General features: G+C 41.4%; 1 long non-coding RNA gene across 2 annotated transcripts in view; it reads left to right on the plus strand.

Annotated features, from left to right (window-relative positions):
• The window catches only part of LOC138920583 (uncharacterized), a 28,032-nt gene that overhangs the window by 7,310 nt on the left and 852 nt on the right, over positions 1-19,870 (plus strand). For both annotated transcript variants that reach the window (XR_011432000.1, XR_011431999.1), the window contains exon 2: positions 13,185-13,265. This is a non-coding gene — a long non-coding RNA (uncharacterized lncRNA). The remainder of the gene's footprint in view (positions 1-13,184; positions 13,266-19,870) is intronic.

Here is a 19,870-nt window from a genome sequence, read left to right on the forward strand (position 1 = left end):
TGAATTGTCGCTCTTTTTCTCTGGTTATAGTCCTCATCCTGAAGTTCACCTTGTCTGATATCAGTATAGCCACTTCAGCTTTCTTCTTATTAATGTTTGTATGTTTTTCCCTTCCTTTATTTTAACCTATCAGTGTCTTTCTATTTAAGTTAGATCTCTTGTAGGCAAAATTTAATTGGTCTTGCTTTCTTATCTACTCTTATAATCTCTGACTTTAATTAAAGTGTTTTATTTAATATAGTTACTGATATGGTGGGATTTAAGTCTACCCCCTTATTGTTTTGTTTTCCACTTGGTTATCTGTTATTTTTTTCCCTCTTTTCATGTTTTCTCTTGGATTGAATAGTTTTAGATTCTATTATCTCTCTATTGGCTTATTATCGATATCTACCTGCTTTATTTTTTTTTTGGTGGAGTATAGAGTTCACAATATGCATCTTTAACATCACAGTCTACTTTCAAATCACAATATATGTTGTAATATGTATTCTAAGAACCTTACAATAGTGCACTCCCATTTCTCCCTTTGGGTCCTTTATACAGTTGTTGCTGTACATTTTACTTCTACATAGACAACAAACCCCACCATACATTGTTATTATTTTTGCCTTAAACATTCAATTCTTTTTCTTTTTACTTATTTCATTCTTTTGGTGAGGACGATTGGCCCTGAGCTAACACATGTTGCCAATCTTCCTCTTTTTTTTTTTTTAGATTTTTTTTATTTTTTCCTTTTTCTCCCCAAAGCCTCCTGGTACATAGTTGTGTATTCTTCGTTGTGGATTCTTCTAGTTGTGGCATGTGGGACGCTGCCTCAGCGTGGTCTGATGAGCAGTGCCATGTCCGTGCCCAGGATTCGAACTAACGAAACACTGGGCCGCCTGCAGCAGAGCGTGCGAACTTAACCACTCGGCCATGGGGCCAGCCCCCACCAATCTTCCTCTTTTTGCCTGAGACTGTTAGCACTGAGCTAACCTCTGTGCCATCTTCCTCTACTTTGTATGTGGGATGCTGCCACAGCATGGCTTGATGAGCAATGTGTAGGTCTGAGCCCAGGATCAAAACCCACAAACCCTGGGCTGCCAAAGCAGAGCATGCAAACTTCACCACTATGCCACTTGACCAGCCCCATTCAACTCTTTAAAAAATTTTTTTTAATTAGGGAAACATATTTCATATTTACACACACATTCACCACTTTCAGTGTTCTTCTTTCTTTTGTGTAGCTCCATCTTTCCAGCTGGAATCATTTTCCTTCAGCCTGAAAAGCTTCCATCAACATTTCTTATAACATAGGTCTCCTGGATGAAAAGCCTTATTTTGCTTTCATTTTTGAAGGTTATTCTTTCCCAATATAGAATCCTATTTTGACAATATTTCTTTCCTTCCAGCACTGTGACAATGCACTTTCATTGTCTTCTGGCTTGCATTGTCCTGACAAGGAGCCTGTGGATATTCTCGTCTTTGTTCCCTGTATATAATGTGTCTTTCTTTCTCTGGCTCCTTTTAAGAACTTCTCTTTCATCACTCCTTCTCAGCAATTTGATTATGATGTACTCTGATGTGCTTTTATTTGTATTTTTTCTGCTTGGGATTCATTGAGGCTCTTGCGTCTGTTTTTATATCATTAAATTTGGGGAAATTTTGGCCATTATTTCTTCAAATAGATCTTCTGTTGCCCCGTTTCTAAGGCTCCCATTTCGTATACATTAGACCACTTGATCTTGTCCCACGGGTCACTGAAGTTCTTTTCATTTTTTTCAGACTTTTTTTCTTTGTATGTTTCAGCCTAGATAGTTTCTTTTGTGATTTCATAAAGTTCAGTGATCTTTTCTTCCGTCCAATGTCTTGTTAAATTTATCCACTGAATCTTTCATTTCATTTGGTTCCATTGAAATTTTACTCATCTTTTTAAAATAGTTTTCATGTCTCTCTTCATTGTGTCTGTGTTTTCCTTGGAGTTCTTGAGCATATTTATAAGAGTTATTTTAAAGTCCTTGTTTGATAATTCCAGTATTGCTGTCATTTCTGGGTCTGTTTCTATTGATTAATTTTCCTCCTGGTTGTAGACATATCTTTCTGCTTCTTTGAATGTCTAGTAACTTGATTGTGATTGTAAACATCACATTGCTTTGTGTCTTGATTGTGTTGTCTTTCTTTAAAGAGTATTGGAGTTTATTTTGTCCATCATTAATTTACTTTTGGATTAGTTTAATTCTTTTGAGCTTATTTTAAAGTGCTGTTAGGTTGGGTCTAGAGTAAAGGATATTAGTAGAGTAGGGCTAGTTTATCTCTACTACTATGGAATAACTGTTCTGAAGTCTTCAATAAATGCCTCAGTGGTTGTAGTGAGCAGAATAATGGCCTCCCCCAATGTCCACATCCTAAACCCTGGAATCTGGGCTTATATTAGATTATATGACAAGGGGAATTAAGTCAGCATCTGGAATTAAGTTAACTAATCAGCTGAGTTTAAAATAGGGACATTATCCTGGATTATCCAGTTGGGTCTTAGGGTCTTTAAAAACTGAAGAGGGAAGAAGAAGAGAGAACCGGAGAGCTAGGGCATGAGAAGGACTCAGCTCAATGTTGTTGACTTTGAAGATGGATAAAGGAGACCATGAGTCAAGGGAAGTGGGTGGCCTCTAAAAGGTAAAAAACGCTGAGAAATGGATTGTTCCCTAGATCCTCCAAAAAGGCAAGCACCATGCCAACACTTCGATCTTATCCCAGTGAGATCTGTGTCAGACCTCTAATCTACAGACCTGTGAGATGATACATTTGTGTTGTTCTAAGCCACTAAGTTTACAGTAATTTGTTACAGCAGCCATGGGAAACTAATAGAGTGGTCAGTGTGATTTCTCCACACTGGCTGGGTGGAACTCAATTGTTTCTCAGATATTGTGAATGCTGAGACTGTTTCAGTTTATCACTCCCTGGTGGTTCGTCCACCTTGTTTTGTTTCCCTTCTCTCAGGGATTATGGTCCTGCTGCCCAATGTCTGAAAATGATTGTATCATATATTTTGCTCAGTTGCCTAGTTGTTTCCAGCAGGGAGGAAACAAGTAGTGCTAGTTATTCCCACATGGCCTGAAGCAGAAGTAATATGTTCAATTTTACATATTGAGAAACAACTTTATTTAAACTTTCCCTTTTTTTTTTGGTGAGGAAGATTGGAGCCGACATCTGTGCCAATCTTCCTCTATCTTATATGTGGGACGCTGCCACAGCATGGTTTGGTGGGCAATATGTAGGTCTGCACCTGGGATCCGAACCTGCAAACCCTGGGCCACCAAAGAGGAGCACTCGATCTTAACCACTACACCACCAGGCCGGCCCCTGGTCTGACTTTTTAAAAACTTCCTTCAGTGCAGAACTCAGTCCTGTGTTGCCAAATTATGGCACTGCCTTCTTTCGGCTTTGGCAGCCACTGCTGAGGATAAAAGGAACTCCCTATGTCTTCACATGGTCTTCCATCTGTGTGTATCTGTATCCTGATCTCCTCCTCTTTTAAGAACACCAGTTATATTAAATTGGGGCCCACCCACATGATCTCATTTTGACTTAGCCACCTCTTTAAAGACCCTGTCTCCAAATACACTCACAGCCTGAGGTACTGGGGGTTAGGACTTCAATGTATGAATTTTGGGGTAGGGGAGACACAACTCAGCCCCTAACAGTGCCTTCCTATATTTAAAATTACTGTTTCAAAAAAGATTGGGAATCTTTTCCCCCTCTGTTTCTATGGCCCATTGACTCTTCTTTATCATTTAATGGCAGCAGCAAATATCTAATGACGTAAACTTGATTTGCTGGATAGGGTGCCAGGATATGGTCAGGATACAGTTTCTGCCCTCAAGGGGTTTTCTTTTTCTGGTGGCATTATATTTTTGAAATATTAACTGATTTTTTTTCCTTAGTACCTTCATCTACCTATTGTCCCACAGACAGATTCCCATATACCTTGAACTCACACATACCTGTGAAAGTGGCTGAGATCTGGACCAGTTTGGAGGGAGGCCTTACAGTCAAGAATGAGTGAAAACTCCACGGTTGACTGACAGTGAAATATGAAAGAGAAATGAGGATGCCTGCATCAGATGACAACATTGAGGACCAGATGCCCACCCCCACAACTGAGAACTTAGATGCAACTGCAAAAAAAAAATTAACCTCCAATTAACTAGAGTTCCTTTTCTACTATGCAGAGGCATAGGAACTCAAGAAAGAAATAAAATCACATTTCTTGCAGCCTGAAATCAATTCCTATGATATTATCTAACTGGGGAAGCAGGACATTTCCACAAGAAGAGAAGCATTAACACAGGCTGATAGATACAGGGAGTAAATAAACTGTGGGGCAGACACTTTCTACAGAAGTTCAAGGCCTCTGAAGCCTGCAGAGGTGGAGAGGACATCACGAATGGTCAGTGACCTTCTTCCAATATTAACTGACCATACTGGTTAAGGTGATACCGAGTGCCTAACAAACTAGCTGCTATAATAAGGAAACCCCAAATTTCAAAGGTTAACTACAATAGAAGGTTACTTCTTGCATATGCAACAATTGACAAGGGTGATCCGGTTGCTAGGTGACTTCTTCCACACAGTCATTCAGGGACCCAGGATGCTAGGTCTCCCCAGCTCAAGGAGGAACGTTGTACCAACAGTACAGAGAATAACTCATGAAAGGAATCATCCTAGTTCCCATTCACGAGTACTTCCTGAGTGCCATGCACCATGCTGGGGCTCCCCATTCAATCCTCACAATAACCCTTTGTGAAGAAGCCGGGCTTGGAACGGCTCACACCCAATGCTGGCCAACCCCAGGCCAGATTCTTAAGCATTCTGCTCTACGTCAGCCTTTTGATTTACGCTGATGTTGCATTCCTGAGAAGTGACACTTAACTCAAAAACGTGTAGAGCAAAAATGAATTTTCTCAGGAGAAATCAAGGGAAAGCCAAGCAGAAGAAATGCTCTAGGAGATTGCAACAGATTCCAGTGGTGTACATGTTTTTGCCATATTGCCCTAATATGAGCAGTCAATAAACAGTTTAAGGAGAAAATTGAATATGTTAAAATTTATTCATGGAATAACAAGAAAAAAAATGGCCACTGACTAATGGAGCACTGGCCAAGATAGCCTGCAAATGCTGGTATGAAGGTCTCCATTTTCCACATTGTAAGGGTTCTAATGTGTGAAGTCTGTTGTCATATTAGTGATGTTCCCGACTGAACACTCCATTGCTCTTGGTGGCTCTGCTTAAACTTTTCTTAGTGTTTTCATCAGAGTGAAGCACATACACCCAAAGCCTGTGACAGTAGTAATTAATAATCATCATTGTAATAATAGTCAAGAGCAAACACTTATTGAGCACTATGTGCAGACGTGCTCTAAACACTTGCACTGATTCATCTAGTCTGCACGTTCACCCAATAAGATAGGTTCTCTCATACTCCATTTTACAGATGAAGGAACGGAGGCACTGAGAGATTGAGTTACAATGGTGACTTTATGTGTCAAATTGGCTGGGCCACAGTGCCCAGATATTTGGTCAAACATTATTCTGGATGTTTCTATGATGGTGTTTTTGCATAGGATTTACATTTAAATCGGTGGACTTTGAGTAAAGCAGATTGCCCTCCATACTATTGGGTGGGCCCCATCCAATCAGTTGAAGGCCTGAATAGAACAAAAGGCTGACCTCTCCCTGAGAAAGAGGAAATTCTGCCAGCAGATTGCCTTTGGCCTCCATCTGCAGCATTGGCTCTTCCTGGTTCTCTAACAGACCACCTCTGGACTTGAACTGCCACTCTTTCCTGTGTCTCCAGCCTGCTGGCTTCCCCCGTCAGATTTTGGACTTGCCAAACCTCCACAATCACATAAGCCAATTGCTTAAAATAAATCTCTTTCTCTCTATATATATATACACATCACATCCTATTGGTTCTGTTTCTCAGGAGAACCCCACCTTAGACCCTTGCCCAAGCTTATATTCCCAGTAAGTGGTAGAACTGGCTTTCAATCCTACAGTCTGGTGACAGAATCCATACTCTTGATGGGAACTGTCCTGTCAGCCTTTATCAGTGCAGTTGGTAACCTCTATTTTGATGCTAATATTACTGCACAATCTGCTCCCTGCAAGACAAAAGCCAATTGTCAAGAGGCAAGATGGTGGCAGAGAAAGGGCATTTTATTAAGTGATAAGCTAACAAATTGCAAGATGGGGGCACTAGTGTCCTAAAGAAACATCTTAAGGGAGGCACAGAATCTTGAAGCAGTTATATAGGCCAGTGGGTTATAGAGGATGGGGTTAGGAATGTTGACCCTCTGGTGTTACAGACTGGGAGTGGCCACACCAGATAGACTCCCTGTCCGGGGGCCATCCCATTCCTAAGGAACTCAAAAGAACCAAAATTGTCATCTTATCGCAGCTGGGAGGTACATACACAAGCAGGCGTCATAAAACCTACAAAGCATTTAGATCTCCTGGAGGGTGCTTATCCAGCTGGGTTAGTCAGTCACAGGTCATTCTAAGTTACCATATGGTTTCTCTTCTACAATATGGCTTCCCTTATGTCAACCTTGTGTTGAGCAGGTCTCACTAATAGTGATAACTTTCTTCCACTTCTTCATATTAACTGACCATGTTGGTTAAGACCCTGCAAACTGCCTCAGAAACTACTTGCTATCATACACTAACCCCAAATTTCAAAGGCCAATCACAGTAGACGCTTACTTCTTGCATATGTAACAGTTCAACAGGGTCCATCCTGGTTGCTAAGTGACCTGCCTCCACATACTCATTCAGGGACCCAGCTGCTAGAAGCTCTGCCATCTTCCATGTAGCTTCCAAGACCACCTGGGGCTTGACTCCATTCCAGCCAGCCAGAAGGAGAAAGGGGCATGATAGGTCAGGCATAAGAAGTTTTTATACTCACTATTGCTAAGGAATTTTTCATAAAAAAAAGAAAAATTGGCAGGCAGTTTAAATTCTGTTATTCTGAAATTATTTTATTTGTATATATGTTTTGCTCCTTTCTCTTTCACTTTAAAAAGTGCTATTCTTTAAAATCACGTTGAAAAGCACATTTTTAAGTTGTTCACTTCTCTTTCATTTTATTTCAAACTCCTTAAATCAACAGGGTGTAAATTGAGAGGCAGGTATATTTCTTAAAGAATCAAGCAAATTGGCTGGAAGGGCTGCTTTATATAGCAGATGTTAGGAGAGAAGTTTGGAGATAAAATTAGGGTGAGATTATGGAAGGCCTTAAATGTCGGGCCAAGGAGCTTGGACTTCATTCTGTGAGAGATCTCAAGTGTTAGCTCTTTCTCCCGTGAACTAACAGCCCTTATTCTCGACACCGACTAATCATAGGCGATGTCCACCACCATACTCGAGAGTGCTAACATTTTGTTACTTGTTTGTTTCTTATTTGCCCTCCTGCCTCCACACCCATCACCCCGATAAACTGTGTGCATCTCAAGGGCAAGGACCATGGCTTACACTTTTCTCAGTGCTGCACGAGCCTAGCAGAGCATTTCACGCACGAAGTTTAAGGACTACATTCTGTTGAAATTCAAGAAGTATAAGCCCCTATACCTTCAAATAACCCACAAATTGGTGAATACAACTAGCGTATAATTTCTTCCCAAAATGCAGTATATTTCAACTGAAAAATATGAATGATGCCTTGAGGTTTCTAATGACTTTGTACGTTCTGCCTGGGGTCTCACCAAAATGGCTTAACAAATTATGCTCCCGGGTTTCGGGATTGCATCCTCCAAACTGTTTTCACGTCAGAAAGCCAGGCCACCACATTCGACATTGTGTTCTTTGAAATTTCTATTATTGAGTGGGGAATCCCTTAGGCATCTTTACTTTCTCATTTTTATCACTAAGACTAGCAGTTAGCTGATATTTTTTAGAGCTTTTTTTTAATAAAGGAGGAAAGCATTTTTTAAAAAATTACAACATAAAATTTATTGCCTAAGCAACTGTTTGTAGAAAACAAAATCCTGTTTGTGCTGGTAGTCAGCTAGGATCGCTCACTAGCTGAGAAACTCACTCCGACCCACGAGCCTGTGACTCAAACTCATGACTTGGCAAAATGACAAATGGCCATGGATCTGGGGATTTGCAAATAATCAAAACCATGCATGCTGATCTTAGGGATGGCAAGTGTCTATGATATAATAGTAAATGTGACAATAGTAATGATTCCACGAGTTACCCAGCTGTGTGACTACGTGTGCGTAAAACAGAACATATGCCTGTACGAATGTACATGCATACAGATGTGAGCTTGGGCATGCGTGTATTTTCACATTCTTCATTGCTACTTAATAAGCTACTTTGAAACAATGGCTTCAATCAATAACCATCACTTCTCTCTCACAGTGCTGGGAATTGGCTGAGCTCAGCTGGGTGGTTCTCACTTGGGATCTCTCCATGGTTGCAGTCAGCTTGTGAGTGGAGCCGGAATCATCTCAAAGGCCTCTTCATACTCATATCTGGGGCCTGGACTGGGAAGATCAAATAGCTAGGAGCTAGGGCTGGAAGGCAGGTGGCTCCTGGGGCCTCTCTCTCTAATTCTATTTGGTCTCGCCATGTGCTCATTCCAGCATGGTGGTTTCAGTGCAGCTGGACTTGTTACATAGGGGCTCCAGGTTCCAAAAACACGTGTAGGGGGGACTCTAGCAAGATGGTGCTATGCTCTTCCATAATCACATATATCCCGTTACCTCTACCACCTTCCATTGGTTAGAAGCACATCACAGGTCCCACCCACCCTTGTGGGGAGGGGAATGAAACAAACGTGCATCATGGGGGCCCCCTTAAGTCTATCTGCCGCTTGTGGTGAAATTAATCAATGTGCTCTAGGTCATACAGCTAGTGAGAAGTACAAATAGGATTTGAACCCAAGTGGTCTGGCTCCAGAGTCCCCGTTCTCAATTATTATACTAGATGGACTCTTGGTGTGAGTGAATATTTTTTTCTTATAATTCTCTTTTTAAATGAATATGCTCTCCCCTGTGGCCTCAGTTAATAAGAGACTAAGCTGACGCAATCATGCTTCTGAATCTGCAAAGCTGATGACCAGACCTGGGAACATGGTGACTTCATGCAACTGAGTCACTCCACATCCATCAGTGAGGCTTCCCTCGTGACCCCTGCTCCATGGCTGTTGCTTCAGGTCACAATAATATACCTAACATATTTGTACAAACAGAGAAAGAGGTCTTGTCAGACGGCCATAGATTTCCTTGGAAAGCCTTCAGGCTCAAAGGCAGGCAGGCAGGAACATGTGGGTAGTGTCGCAATGGAAGCAACTGGGGGACCTCTAGATGCTGGGACTTCAGCCTTGGAAAGGACTCCAGCAGCAGCTGATTTTCTACAACACAGCGGGCTGAAAAAATACATCTCTGTAAAAATAAAGAAAAGCCTAACCAAGTGCAGCTGCCATCCTCCCAATAATTAGATTTGGAGGATTATTGCTGAGATAAATGGAAGATATCATATGGTCACTGCTAGAAATGTTTGCCATCCCTGTCTAACTGTACTACTAGACACTGGAGTTCTTAGCAGACCCACATATGTTTGTTTTTAATTAAAACGTGCTGAATGAACCGTTAGCTACACTGAAATAATGAAGAAAAACAACACACGACAAATCAGCTAATTGACAACTCCAAACAGTCTATTTCATACCCTTCAGTTATGTTAATAGAGATTCCCAATATGTTCTGGTTGAAATAATAATTACAAGACACAGTTACATAATAATTGAAGAGGTAGATAAAAAATTTGTTCTAAGTAACTACAGCAGCAAAACCCACAAATAGGTCAAAGGATTACAAATTCATTTACTCAGTCTCTATTCTGATGAGTATTTATTGCCTATTATGTGCGGGGCTCTTCTAAGCTAAGGCTTATGATGAAATATTCCTAGTGTTTTCACATATACGTTTTTGTTTAAGATAGCATATTCTATGGGTATCGAGGTGTGATGCAGGGTATGTCTCTAACCACGTGATGAACAAAACAGCAAGCAGCTCTTCAAAAGGAGAGGCTGCAACTTTAAGTTATTTCAAAAGCTAGTTTATGCGAAGGCAGAGAATCTGGCCAAGATCTGGACAAATTACATTTTATTCAGTGCACAAGAAACTAGCACAGCTGCCTGAAGGAAAACGTGTCCTGGGATTGTGTACACGGAGCGAGGCCAAAGGGCAGCCATATTCCAAGTAGACCGTAAACAGAGGTTTATTGGAGGCCTCTCCAAAGATCATGGCAGAATTTCAGCTGTGAGATAACTAGAATTCTGGCCAAAATTGGGAGTGATGGAAACTGTCACATGCCTTTGGATATTTTGTAGAGATTTATCCCTTGGCTGGGTTGTCTCTGATGAATGAAGGAGAATAATTCAGAGTCAGTCACTGAACACCCTCGCTCTTAACTAGAAGGGCAGGATATCAATGAGGTAAATTAACTCCAGTGTATTTAGAGTTTATTTACAACTAAACTGCAAAGCCTCCATCTCATCCATATTCAATCAGGGAAAATTGTGGCTCATCCAAGAGAAGACGTGCGCCAAATTTGGGCAAGGCGAAGGGTGACGTCATCTGAAAGGGCTGGAAATGAAGTGTAAATTTGAATATCATCTGTACATAAGTGATAATTAAAGCTGTGAGACTCAATACGTGCCAAGAGAGAAAGTCAATAAAAATGAGGAACAACAGTGTCCTAAGCCACGTTACCTCTGAAATGGAGATTTTTAAAAATAAGGTGGTGAACGCAAGATTTTCTTTTCTCCTGAGCGATCTCAAAAGAGATGCAGATCACTGGTAAGAAAGACTCTCATCCTCTGCAGATAGTCACTGAATCACTCGATTGTTCGACAAAGTAGAGTTTTCCTGTACGATTTCTATTCCAAGGAAGTAAGTCATTTCATTTAGCTTGAGGAAGACCACCCTTCCTCCCCAAATAGATCATCTTAGGGAATAGTAACAAAGAGAATCACCAAGACAAGCTGACATTTGATTGTCCTTTTGAAGTCTGGTGTTAAATTTGGACAGGAAACACAAGTTCTGATCTGGGTGTTCGATGATTCATTCATTCAGTGACGAAATAGTTTCTCTTTTCTCAGCTGTGTTTGAACACTTTAACAGTAGCTAACCAAAGTAAGATGCAACGTGAGTCAAGTGAACTGGAGACTGGTTCATAAGGAATTATTCATTATGAAAAGGGCAGCTTTTGCCCTAATCATCCCTCTAGAAATCTTTGACTTAGGGCTCTTTTTTCTTTTCCTTTTTCTCCTTTCTTTTTCTTTGGACTACGAGCTCTCCAGACTGTAGACGCTTCTTAAAAACATTCTGTTTCTTAGTAGTGTGGGCTGAGCACAGAGCGAGATTAACTGTGACTGATGGGTGTTATGGGCTGAATTATGTCCCTCCCAAGTCCATGCGTTGAAGTCCTAACCCCCAGTGCCTCAGAATGGGACTGTATTTGAAGACCGGACTTTAAAGAGGTAATTAAGTTAAAATGGGGTCATTAGCACGGGCCCTAATGCAATCTGACTGGTGTCCTTATAAGAAGAGGAGATTAGGACCCAGGTGCGCACAGAAAAGGCCATGGGAAGACACAGGGACAAAGTGGCCTTCTGCAAGCTGAGGAGAGAGGCCTCAGAAGAAACCAACCCTGCCAACACCAAAGAAGTAGGGCTAGCATATATTTTCCATGGAAGATCTTTACCTTGAACATTTTCTCTCATTCTAAAAATAGACCTACGTCATTGATTCATCTGTTGTGTCATCTTGACCAAAGAGAAAAAAAATTTTTGTTTTTCTTCTCTGAGTTTTACTTTCCTCATTTCAGAATTGGGATGACAAATCTTTGCTTCCTAGGCTTGTTGCCCCGGAAGTAGATTATCAACAAAGTAACATAGACTTGTCTCCTTCCCTTCCTCCATTTCCTGTATGATCGTAAAACACTATGGCTTCCCAAATATTTTTCCCTCAAATATCTTATGATGGTTTGAAGTTAACTTGGTTTAGTCCCTCACTATGTGACTCTGGACAAGTTACTTAAACTCATTGTCCCTCATAACCTGCTTCCTGAGGTTACAAAAATTAAAATTCCAATGACAATTATTGAAGGCCTGCAGCAGAGCACCTGGCACGTGATCAGAGTTCAGTAAAGTTTTCTTTCTAAAGGCACAAGCCTGTTACCACCCAGAGAGAAATGGTTATTGCATTTGAGATTATACTCATTTATTTATTTATGCGCCTCTTCATTCTAAAAGGATTTTAGTCAGCTCATAAAAATATCTCCAGAATGAATTAGTCCTCATAAGGGAAAAATAGCATGAGGTGGTAGACAAGATTATTGGCCGCCTTCCTATAGCAAATTCAAAAGCAAGCACACAGGGCTGATTCCTAATGCATTCTGCAGGTGCGTGACCCCAAAATGCAGTGAGGAGCAATGTTTTGCTAGGGAGCTAGAGGTGAAATGAAGTCCTACTTAGCCACTCCTTCATGGTTTGAATTCACTCAAAAATAAAATTAAAGCATCTTGAGGAATGGATGAGTTGGTCTTCCCTATGGCTTTTTAAACTTTAAAAATTTAAGATATACAGAAAAATACAAAGAATGTAATAACCGAACTCCCATTTTCTACTACTCAGATTAGAAACAATTCACATTTCACCATGTCTGCTCCCAAGACTTTTAAAGAAATAAAACACTACAGCTAAAGTTATGTTTAACTAACCAACATAGAGACAATCTCTAATGTATTTAAATTGATCTTTCCAGAATATTTAACTGTTTATTTACATACATAAAGTATTTCTATAGGTTCAAATGTGTTTCACGTCCATAGGGGTGAGTGGTAGCATATGGTATGTACTTATTATACATCTCGCCCTTTCAACTCCACATTGTTTTCTGAGTTGAAGCCACATTGTTACATGGTGATCTCACTCATTCCTTGTAGGTGCAGAGTTATGGAATGAATTGTGTGCTCCCCCACCCCGCCTGCCCCCCCAACTCATATGTTAAAGTCTTAACTCCCAGAGCATCAGAATGTAACTATATTTGGAGTTAGAGTCTTTAAAGAGTTAATTAGGTTAAAACGAAGTTATTAGGAGGGACCCTAATCTAATGTGATTTGTGTCCTTATAGAAGAAGAAATTAAGACACAGACACACAGAGGGACGACCATGTGAAGACACAGGGAGAAGGTAGCCATCTACAAGCCAAGAGGTGAGGCCCCAGAAGAAACCAACCCCGCCAACATCTTGATCTTGGACTTCTCCAGAATTGTGAGACAATGAATTTCTGTTGTGTATGCCATTCAGTCTATGGTACTTTGTTATGGCAGCCCCAGCAAACTAATGCAGGCAGCCAAGTATTCCACAGAATACAAATCCACACTATTTTTAGCTATTCCTCTAGTGGTTGACATTTACGTGGAAACTAATCACAAAAGGCACCCTTGCACATGGTTCCTTGTGCACTCACGTGGGAGTATCTCTAGGGTAATTCCTAGAAACGAAATTGCTGTATCACAGGGGAGGCACGTTTTCAAATTTACAAGATGCTGCCAAATTACTTTCTAAAGGATCTGTATCACTTTACACTGTCAACAACAGTGAATGAGAGTGGCTGTTCCCCCACATCCTAGCTATCATTTGATATTCTCAAACTTTAAAATTTGTGCCAATATGATTGGCAAAAAATAAAATCTTATTGTGGTTTTAATTGTACTTCTCTAATTATATATGAAGTTGAATATCTTTTCATACGTGCATTGCCCATTCTTATTTCCTCTTTTATAAATTCTCAGTTCATATCATTTGCCTATTTTTCCTTTGGGTTGCCCTTTAAATACAATCTAGTTAACAATCCTCTGTCTGCTGGCTGTTTTGTAAATATCTTCTCCCAGGCTACCACTTGTCTTTTAATCTTGTTCATGCTGTAATTTTGACAAAAGGTTTTTAATTGGGTGTTCTCAGATGTACCTCTACTTATAGTTTGTCTTTTTGGTGTCGTCTTAAGAAAAAAACCTTTCCTCTCCAAAATTCATAAAGATGTTCTCTTATATTTTCTTCTAATAGTTTTAGAGCATTTTCCTCATGTTTAGATCTTCAGTACATCTTTAATTTATTTCTACGATGGGGATAGGTAGGAATTCTCTTTCTTTTTCCTTTTTTTTATTTGCAGTCACATTGGTTTACAAGGGGAATTTTCTGTCTTATTCTTTCCTATTCGAGAGTCAATTGTCTCAATATCCTCTATTGAAATACCAAATACTTAAAAAAAAAAGTCTCAGTGGAGCACCCACAGACCGTCTCATTTTAAGTAGTGTAATTTCCTGAAAACTCCTCCAAAATGTATTAGGAGAAAAATGTACCCCTAGGTAAGTAAATAAGCTGACCTAATGGTATTTTGGAAAGTAGCCAAGCAAATGCTAGAGGTTGTCTGCCAAAAAATGGTTGTGATATTGGAAGAGTTGATGTTAAGTCCTTCTTCCTGACAGTCATTGGATAGCGAGGCCAGGTGTCTTTCCAAGGCTACTCTGAGTTGGTAATGACTAAACCATCAGTGGCGTTTAGAAGGCTTGTCCTTCCATTGTCCCTAGCAAAGGGATGTGCCTCCTGCCCACCAGAGCAGTGACCCCTGCACGGAAATCTCTAGAATGACACACTGAAGCTGGCTACGGTATTGTCCCTGGAAGATGGGGATGGGTGTTTGTGGGAAGGATAAATTTTTGCTGAATTCCTTTTTTTGACCATATGCATATATTACCAATTCAAAATAATCGTTTCTTTTTAAAGCCACAAAAAGGGCAATATGTCACTGAGACGCTAAGTAAAACCAGGAGAAAACATCCCTGTGTTATTCTTAAAAAAGAAACACAGATTGATGAGAACTTTTGGGGGGAGTAATTTGAATAGAAATTACACTCCGCTTTAATTATTTGAATAATTTAGACCATTGGTTTTCTAATGTTTCTTAGCTACAAAACACTTTGTTCAAACTAGACCTTTCTCAGAAGACCAGCATATAAGATAGATGAAATAAAAGTAGTCTTATTTAAAATAGGGATCCTCATTGGGGACCCTCAAGGCAGCTCTTTGGGACCCTGAGGGCTCTTTAGAATCCACTAAACATCTTTCTTTAAAGTCAATGTATTTGAGAATTAGAGAAAAGTTATAATTATTTTTTCACTTTCTTCATGTAGTAATTCTATTCTGCCTCTGAAATTCACAGCATTGTGGATTCATTCATTCTGTAAACTTTCTTGAGCACACCTACTGTTTTCTAGGCCCTCTGATAGGCACCAAGGAAGAGGTGACTTAGAGATGGTGAGATCTGAGCAAAATTTTGAAGTGCACCTAGAAGACAGCTGAAAGTCAGGGAGGGCTTTCCAGGAGACTGCAGGGGGAAGCTGGAAGGAAGCAGGCTGGCAGATTAGGGACATGGCGGGTGCGGGTGGGGGGCTCAGTGTGGTGAGATGCACAGGGCATCTGCTGGCGGTAGCAGGTGCTGAAACCCGAGAGGCAGGGAGGAGTGAGTTACTACGTGCCTGGTGGACCTTTCTAAGTTTGGACTTGGAAGCCCACAAGGAAGTGATTGAAGGGTTTTAAGCAGGAGATTGACACAGGCATATTTGTGCTTTGGAATAATCACTCCGGCCAAAGTGAGCATTGAAAGGGGACATGATTAAGGCAGGGAGTCTGGCTAGGAGATTACTCCAGACATCCAAGGAAGAGATGATGATGGACTGACATGAGTCTGGGACAGAGAGATGAAGCAGAAGGGGGTTGGCTGAGACAGAATAAACTGGATATTGGTCAGAGGAGGAAAAGGGAAGTGTCGAGGGGATTCCTGGAGTTTGGGTTTGTGTAACTGAATGAGGTTGGATAACTGGTGCCATTCAACACAGCAAGAAGGATGAGAGAAAGGGTTTGGGCAATAGATGCTGAGTTCCATTGGGGGACAGGTTTTGTTTGAAATACCTGTGAGACATCAAAGTGGAAACGTCGAGTAGGCAATTGGATATCCTGTTCTGGAGCTCAGGAGAGAGGTCTGAGAGGGAGGTGATGATTTCTGAGCCATCCTCGGTGTGATAATAATGGTGATCAAGAAGCTAGTTAAAATCCCCGAGAGAGTGTGAACAGTACAGAGAAGAGAGTCCCAAGAAGGCAGGAGAAGGGTACCCCCCATGAAGTAGACTGAGATGGCTCAGCAGAGAGGAAGAGAATCAAGGAGAGTGGGGATCAAGAAACCAAGAGAGAGCGTTTTAAGATAAGAGGAGTCATCAGGAGGTTCAAATGCTGTGCTGAAAGAAGAAATGTGACCGCTCTTGCAAGGACTCTGATGATGAAGGGAGTGTGAGCTGCCTTGAACCGGACCTGCTTGACGTATCTGATGAGTAACACACGGGATGACTCTGGTCAAGGATGGTCAACTCTAACCACACGATAGAACACCTGGGGAATTTTTTTTTTTTAGTATTGAAGCCTAGACCATAGATGTAATTGGTCTGGTGTGGGGCCTGGGCAACAATGTATTCTTAAAGCTCCACAAGAGGGCCTAATGTGTGGCCCCAGTTGGGAACCACTGTTCCAGTTATTCTGTATTTCGATCAACAAAGGATTGATACAGGTTATTCCGGGAGAAGTCAGATGACTCTCACATTGATCCACGTTGTCAGGACACAAAGGAGTGGTAAGTACAGGAAATAGAATCCAGTAAATTAAAATGGGTCTGTGTGGACCCAGCTCTTTTTGGTGGAGCCAGGTCCTGAAATTGGGGGAACACAAAGAAGTCTTCCCCCTTGCTGGTGAGGGGAATTTCACGACGCTCTCCCAGAACACGAGAGAATGTCCCCAAATCATGCTGCGTCTATACCTACCAAACATCCTTCTGCTTAATAATTCAGCTTTGCCTGGTAATTTTAAAATCATACATATTTTTCAAAATTTGAAAGGAATACATATAAAAGATAAAAAATAAAATACTACAGAAGTAACAGTCTCCCTACTCAAATTACCTCCACCCACAACCACATCCCAAAGCCAGCCACTTGACCATTTATGTTCTTGCGACTTCTGCTGGTTACCTCATGACCGTGAATAATATGCTCATTCCTCTCTCTGCTAATTTATTAATACTATACATTATCTATCAGTACTTGAAGATGAAAGCTTACTTCCTCTGCCTTCACTTCCCCTACTCCCTTCTAAAGTTTGGAAGTCGCAATATTATTTTTAATTCTTCTTTTGGTTACTTTTATAACTTCAACGAATGTACTTAAAAATTCTATTTCTCATTCCATGAACTTGACATATTATTTCTTAACTGTACATAGTGTGAGATGAAGATATCAGTTCCCCCATTTTCCTCTTTCAACTTCTATCACTTTGATCTCTGCTTTTCCATTGTTCTGATTGACAGCATTACTTTCTATTCTGTAACCACGATAAATCCTCTCTGTTTGGTCTGCAGGTTAATCTTGAGTTGAAAGCCAAAAAAAGATGCATTTAAATTATTTCCAGTAGGTAGATGTTGTTCACCGGAGAGCCAAGGACTGTGTTAGGACCACGTTTCTTCCTCCTGAGTCCAATGTCACAACTCTTGGGTGACTCAAAGTGGTGTTCCAAGTAGCATGGGAAAATTGATTCTCTTTAATTACACTCCATCAATGACTCAAAATCATGGTTCATTTTAGTTTGCCTCTATTTGGACCATGACTTTCTTGTAACATTTTTAGTTGTTCCTAGACTTCTCTTTTGTATTCACCATGCCGTAAAGATTTCCACCTTCTTACTCATTCCATCTAATGCATTGAATGCCTTCAATTTTTCCCTTACAGAGAGGATTCTTGGAGCCCACTCACTTTCTCTTTCAACTTGGGCCTGGGAAAAGGAGTATTAGAAATAAAGAACACAAACATTTTGATCACTGCGAAAGGATAGTCTCCTTGTAAACAAATCAATTTGCCATGTATTCATTAGTCTTGTCTTAATTTAGTTAGTGTGACTTTGGCGTGGAGGAGCTAATTGTCTAGGAACATACAAAGAAAATTCAGGTTCTGGATCTCAGAGATTAAGTATCAGACCCTGAGGGTCTCAACCACAATCAGCAAAAATCCTTCAGTGCACCTGTAGTGGATACCGTGATGTGTTGCCAAAATGCTCAAAGGACCAAGGCACTCAGCCCCTGGCCCCAGTTTGAGACATCCCTGAAGGGCCATCCCATCTTCGGAGTTCCCCATGGGATGGGTTGAGGCCTCTTTGGCAACTGCTTTGAACTTCAGCTTCTTTCTCTGCCTAGTCTTTCCCTCACTCTCTTACAGGCGTTGTTCCCCAAAACACTCCCCAATAAACATCTGTCTCAAAGTCTGTTTCCTGAGGAACCTCACCTACAATCCTACTTTTCTCTCATACCCATAAACAAACAAAACAGTATAAACAACAAATATAAACAAACGAAAAGGTTAATTTCTTATGGAGGCTATTGCATTGCTGGGGGAGGGGGATGTTTTCCAAGCAGGCGATGGGATGAGAGGTGGGATTCAGTTTCGGGAGGGCAGCAGGGGCTGGGATCCAGGACATCAGGGAATGGGAAGAGGAGCTAAACTTAGTCAGAGACAAGAAGGGAGGACGGTGAAGTGTGGCTGATGATTGCAGGGACTCTTATGGGGGAGGAAGTTGATGGTTGTGACTCTGAATTTGCTGGGAGAGAAGAGCACTCTTTCTAAACGTGCTTTTCCCTCTCTTATACCTGTACCTAGAGACGCTGGCAGACCTGAACTGAAACAACGGCATCAATTACAGCATGTTATGGAATAATCAGTTTGGTGGATGGGCTTAGAGTAATTTTATTAAGGTCCTATTAATTTAAATTAGAATTAGTCTATATATAATCTATGCTATGGAGAGGGGCTTGGGAGGAGGAGCCAGCTTTCTGAGGTCAGCATTACTTATATGTCAGTCCCTGCTAAGTTAGTTGAAGTTAAATTCAGCTTAATTCAGAATGATGGCAAACCTCAGATATTAATAAATTAGCCAAGATAGAAATGTATTTGTCCAGGATAAAGCAAGTCTGGAATTGAGCAGATCGGTGGCTGTCCTGGTAGTTTTACAATCATCAGGGACCCAGTCTCCATCTACGTTCTTGCTCCACCAACCCTAACAAGTGGGTCCACCTCACGGTCTTAGATGGCTGCTTGAGTTCCACCCTTTGCATTCCCACCAGAGGAAGGAGAACAGGAGAGGAAAGGCATGGCCACACGGAGCTGCAAGGGAGCCTGGTGATCATGTGTCCAGCTGAAACTTGGGAGTTCAAGCACCAGGGCAGAAGGAGAGAATGGCATTGGGGGCCATCAGTGGCCTCTGCCATAGCTACCTTCCCCTGTCCCTGACACCTGGATCACCCATGCCCTCTCTCTGCCCACCAGCCCCACTCTGGTGCTAATACTCAGGCAGAGCAGTCAGTGGATCAATAGCTGAACTCACTGCTGCAGGGCTGCTGCATGGCATTTCCGTGCCTGCATGCCAGAGACTTCTGACTCAGTTTCCCTCCCAGAACTCCTCTTCCATGACGGTGCTCTGTCAAGATCTTGCCCATGCCCTCCCTTGGGAGTCTGGTCCCTCTCTTTGCCACGCCGTCAACGCCTCCAGACACAGGCCAGGGCCCTCATCTGATGAAAGAGATCACATCAGATCCCATCAGGCCCTCTTCCGACGGAAGACATACACCTGAAGCCCAGTGCCAGGCCACGGAGCTTTCAGGATCACTTCCTGCCTGGACCCTTGCTCCCCTCTCCCCACCTCCCCATCAACTTGCTCAAACTACAT

The sequence above is a fragment of the Equus caballus genome, chromosome 24, assembly GCF_041296265.1.
Source record: "Equus caballus isolate H_3958 breed thoroughbred chromosome 24, TB-T2T, whole genome shotgun sequence".
Taxonomy (NCBI): Eukaryota; Metazoa; Chordata; class Mammalia; order Perissodactyla; family Equidae; genus Equus; species Equus caballus.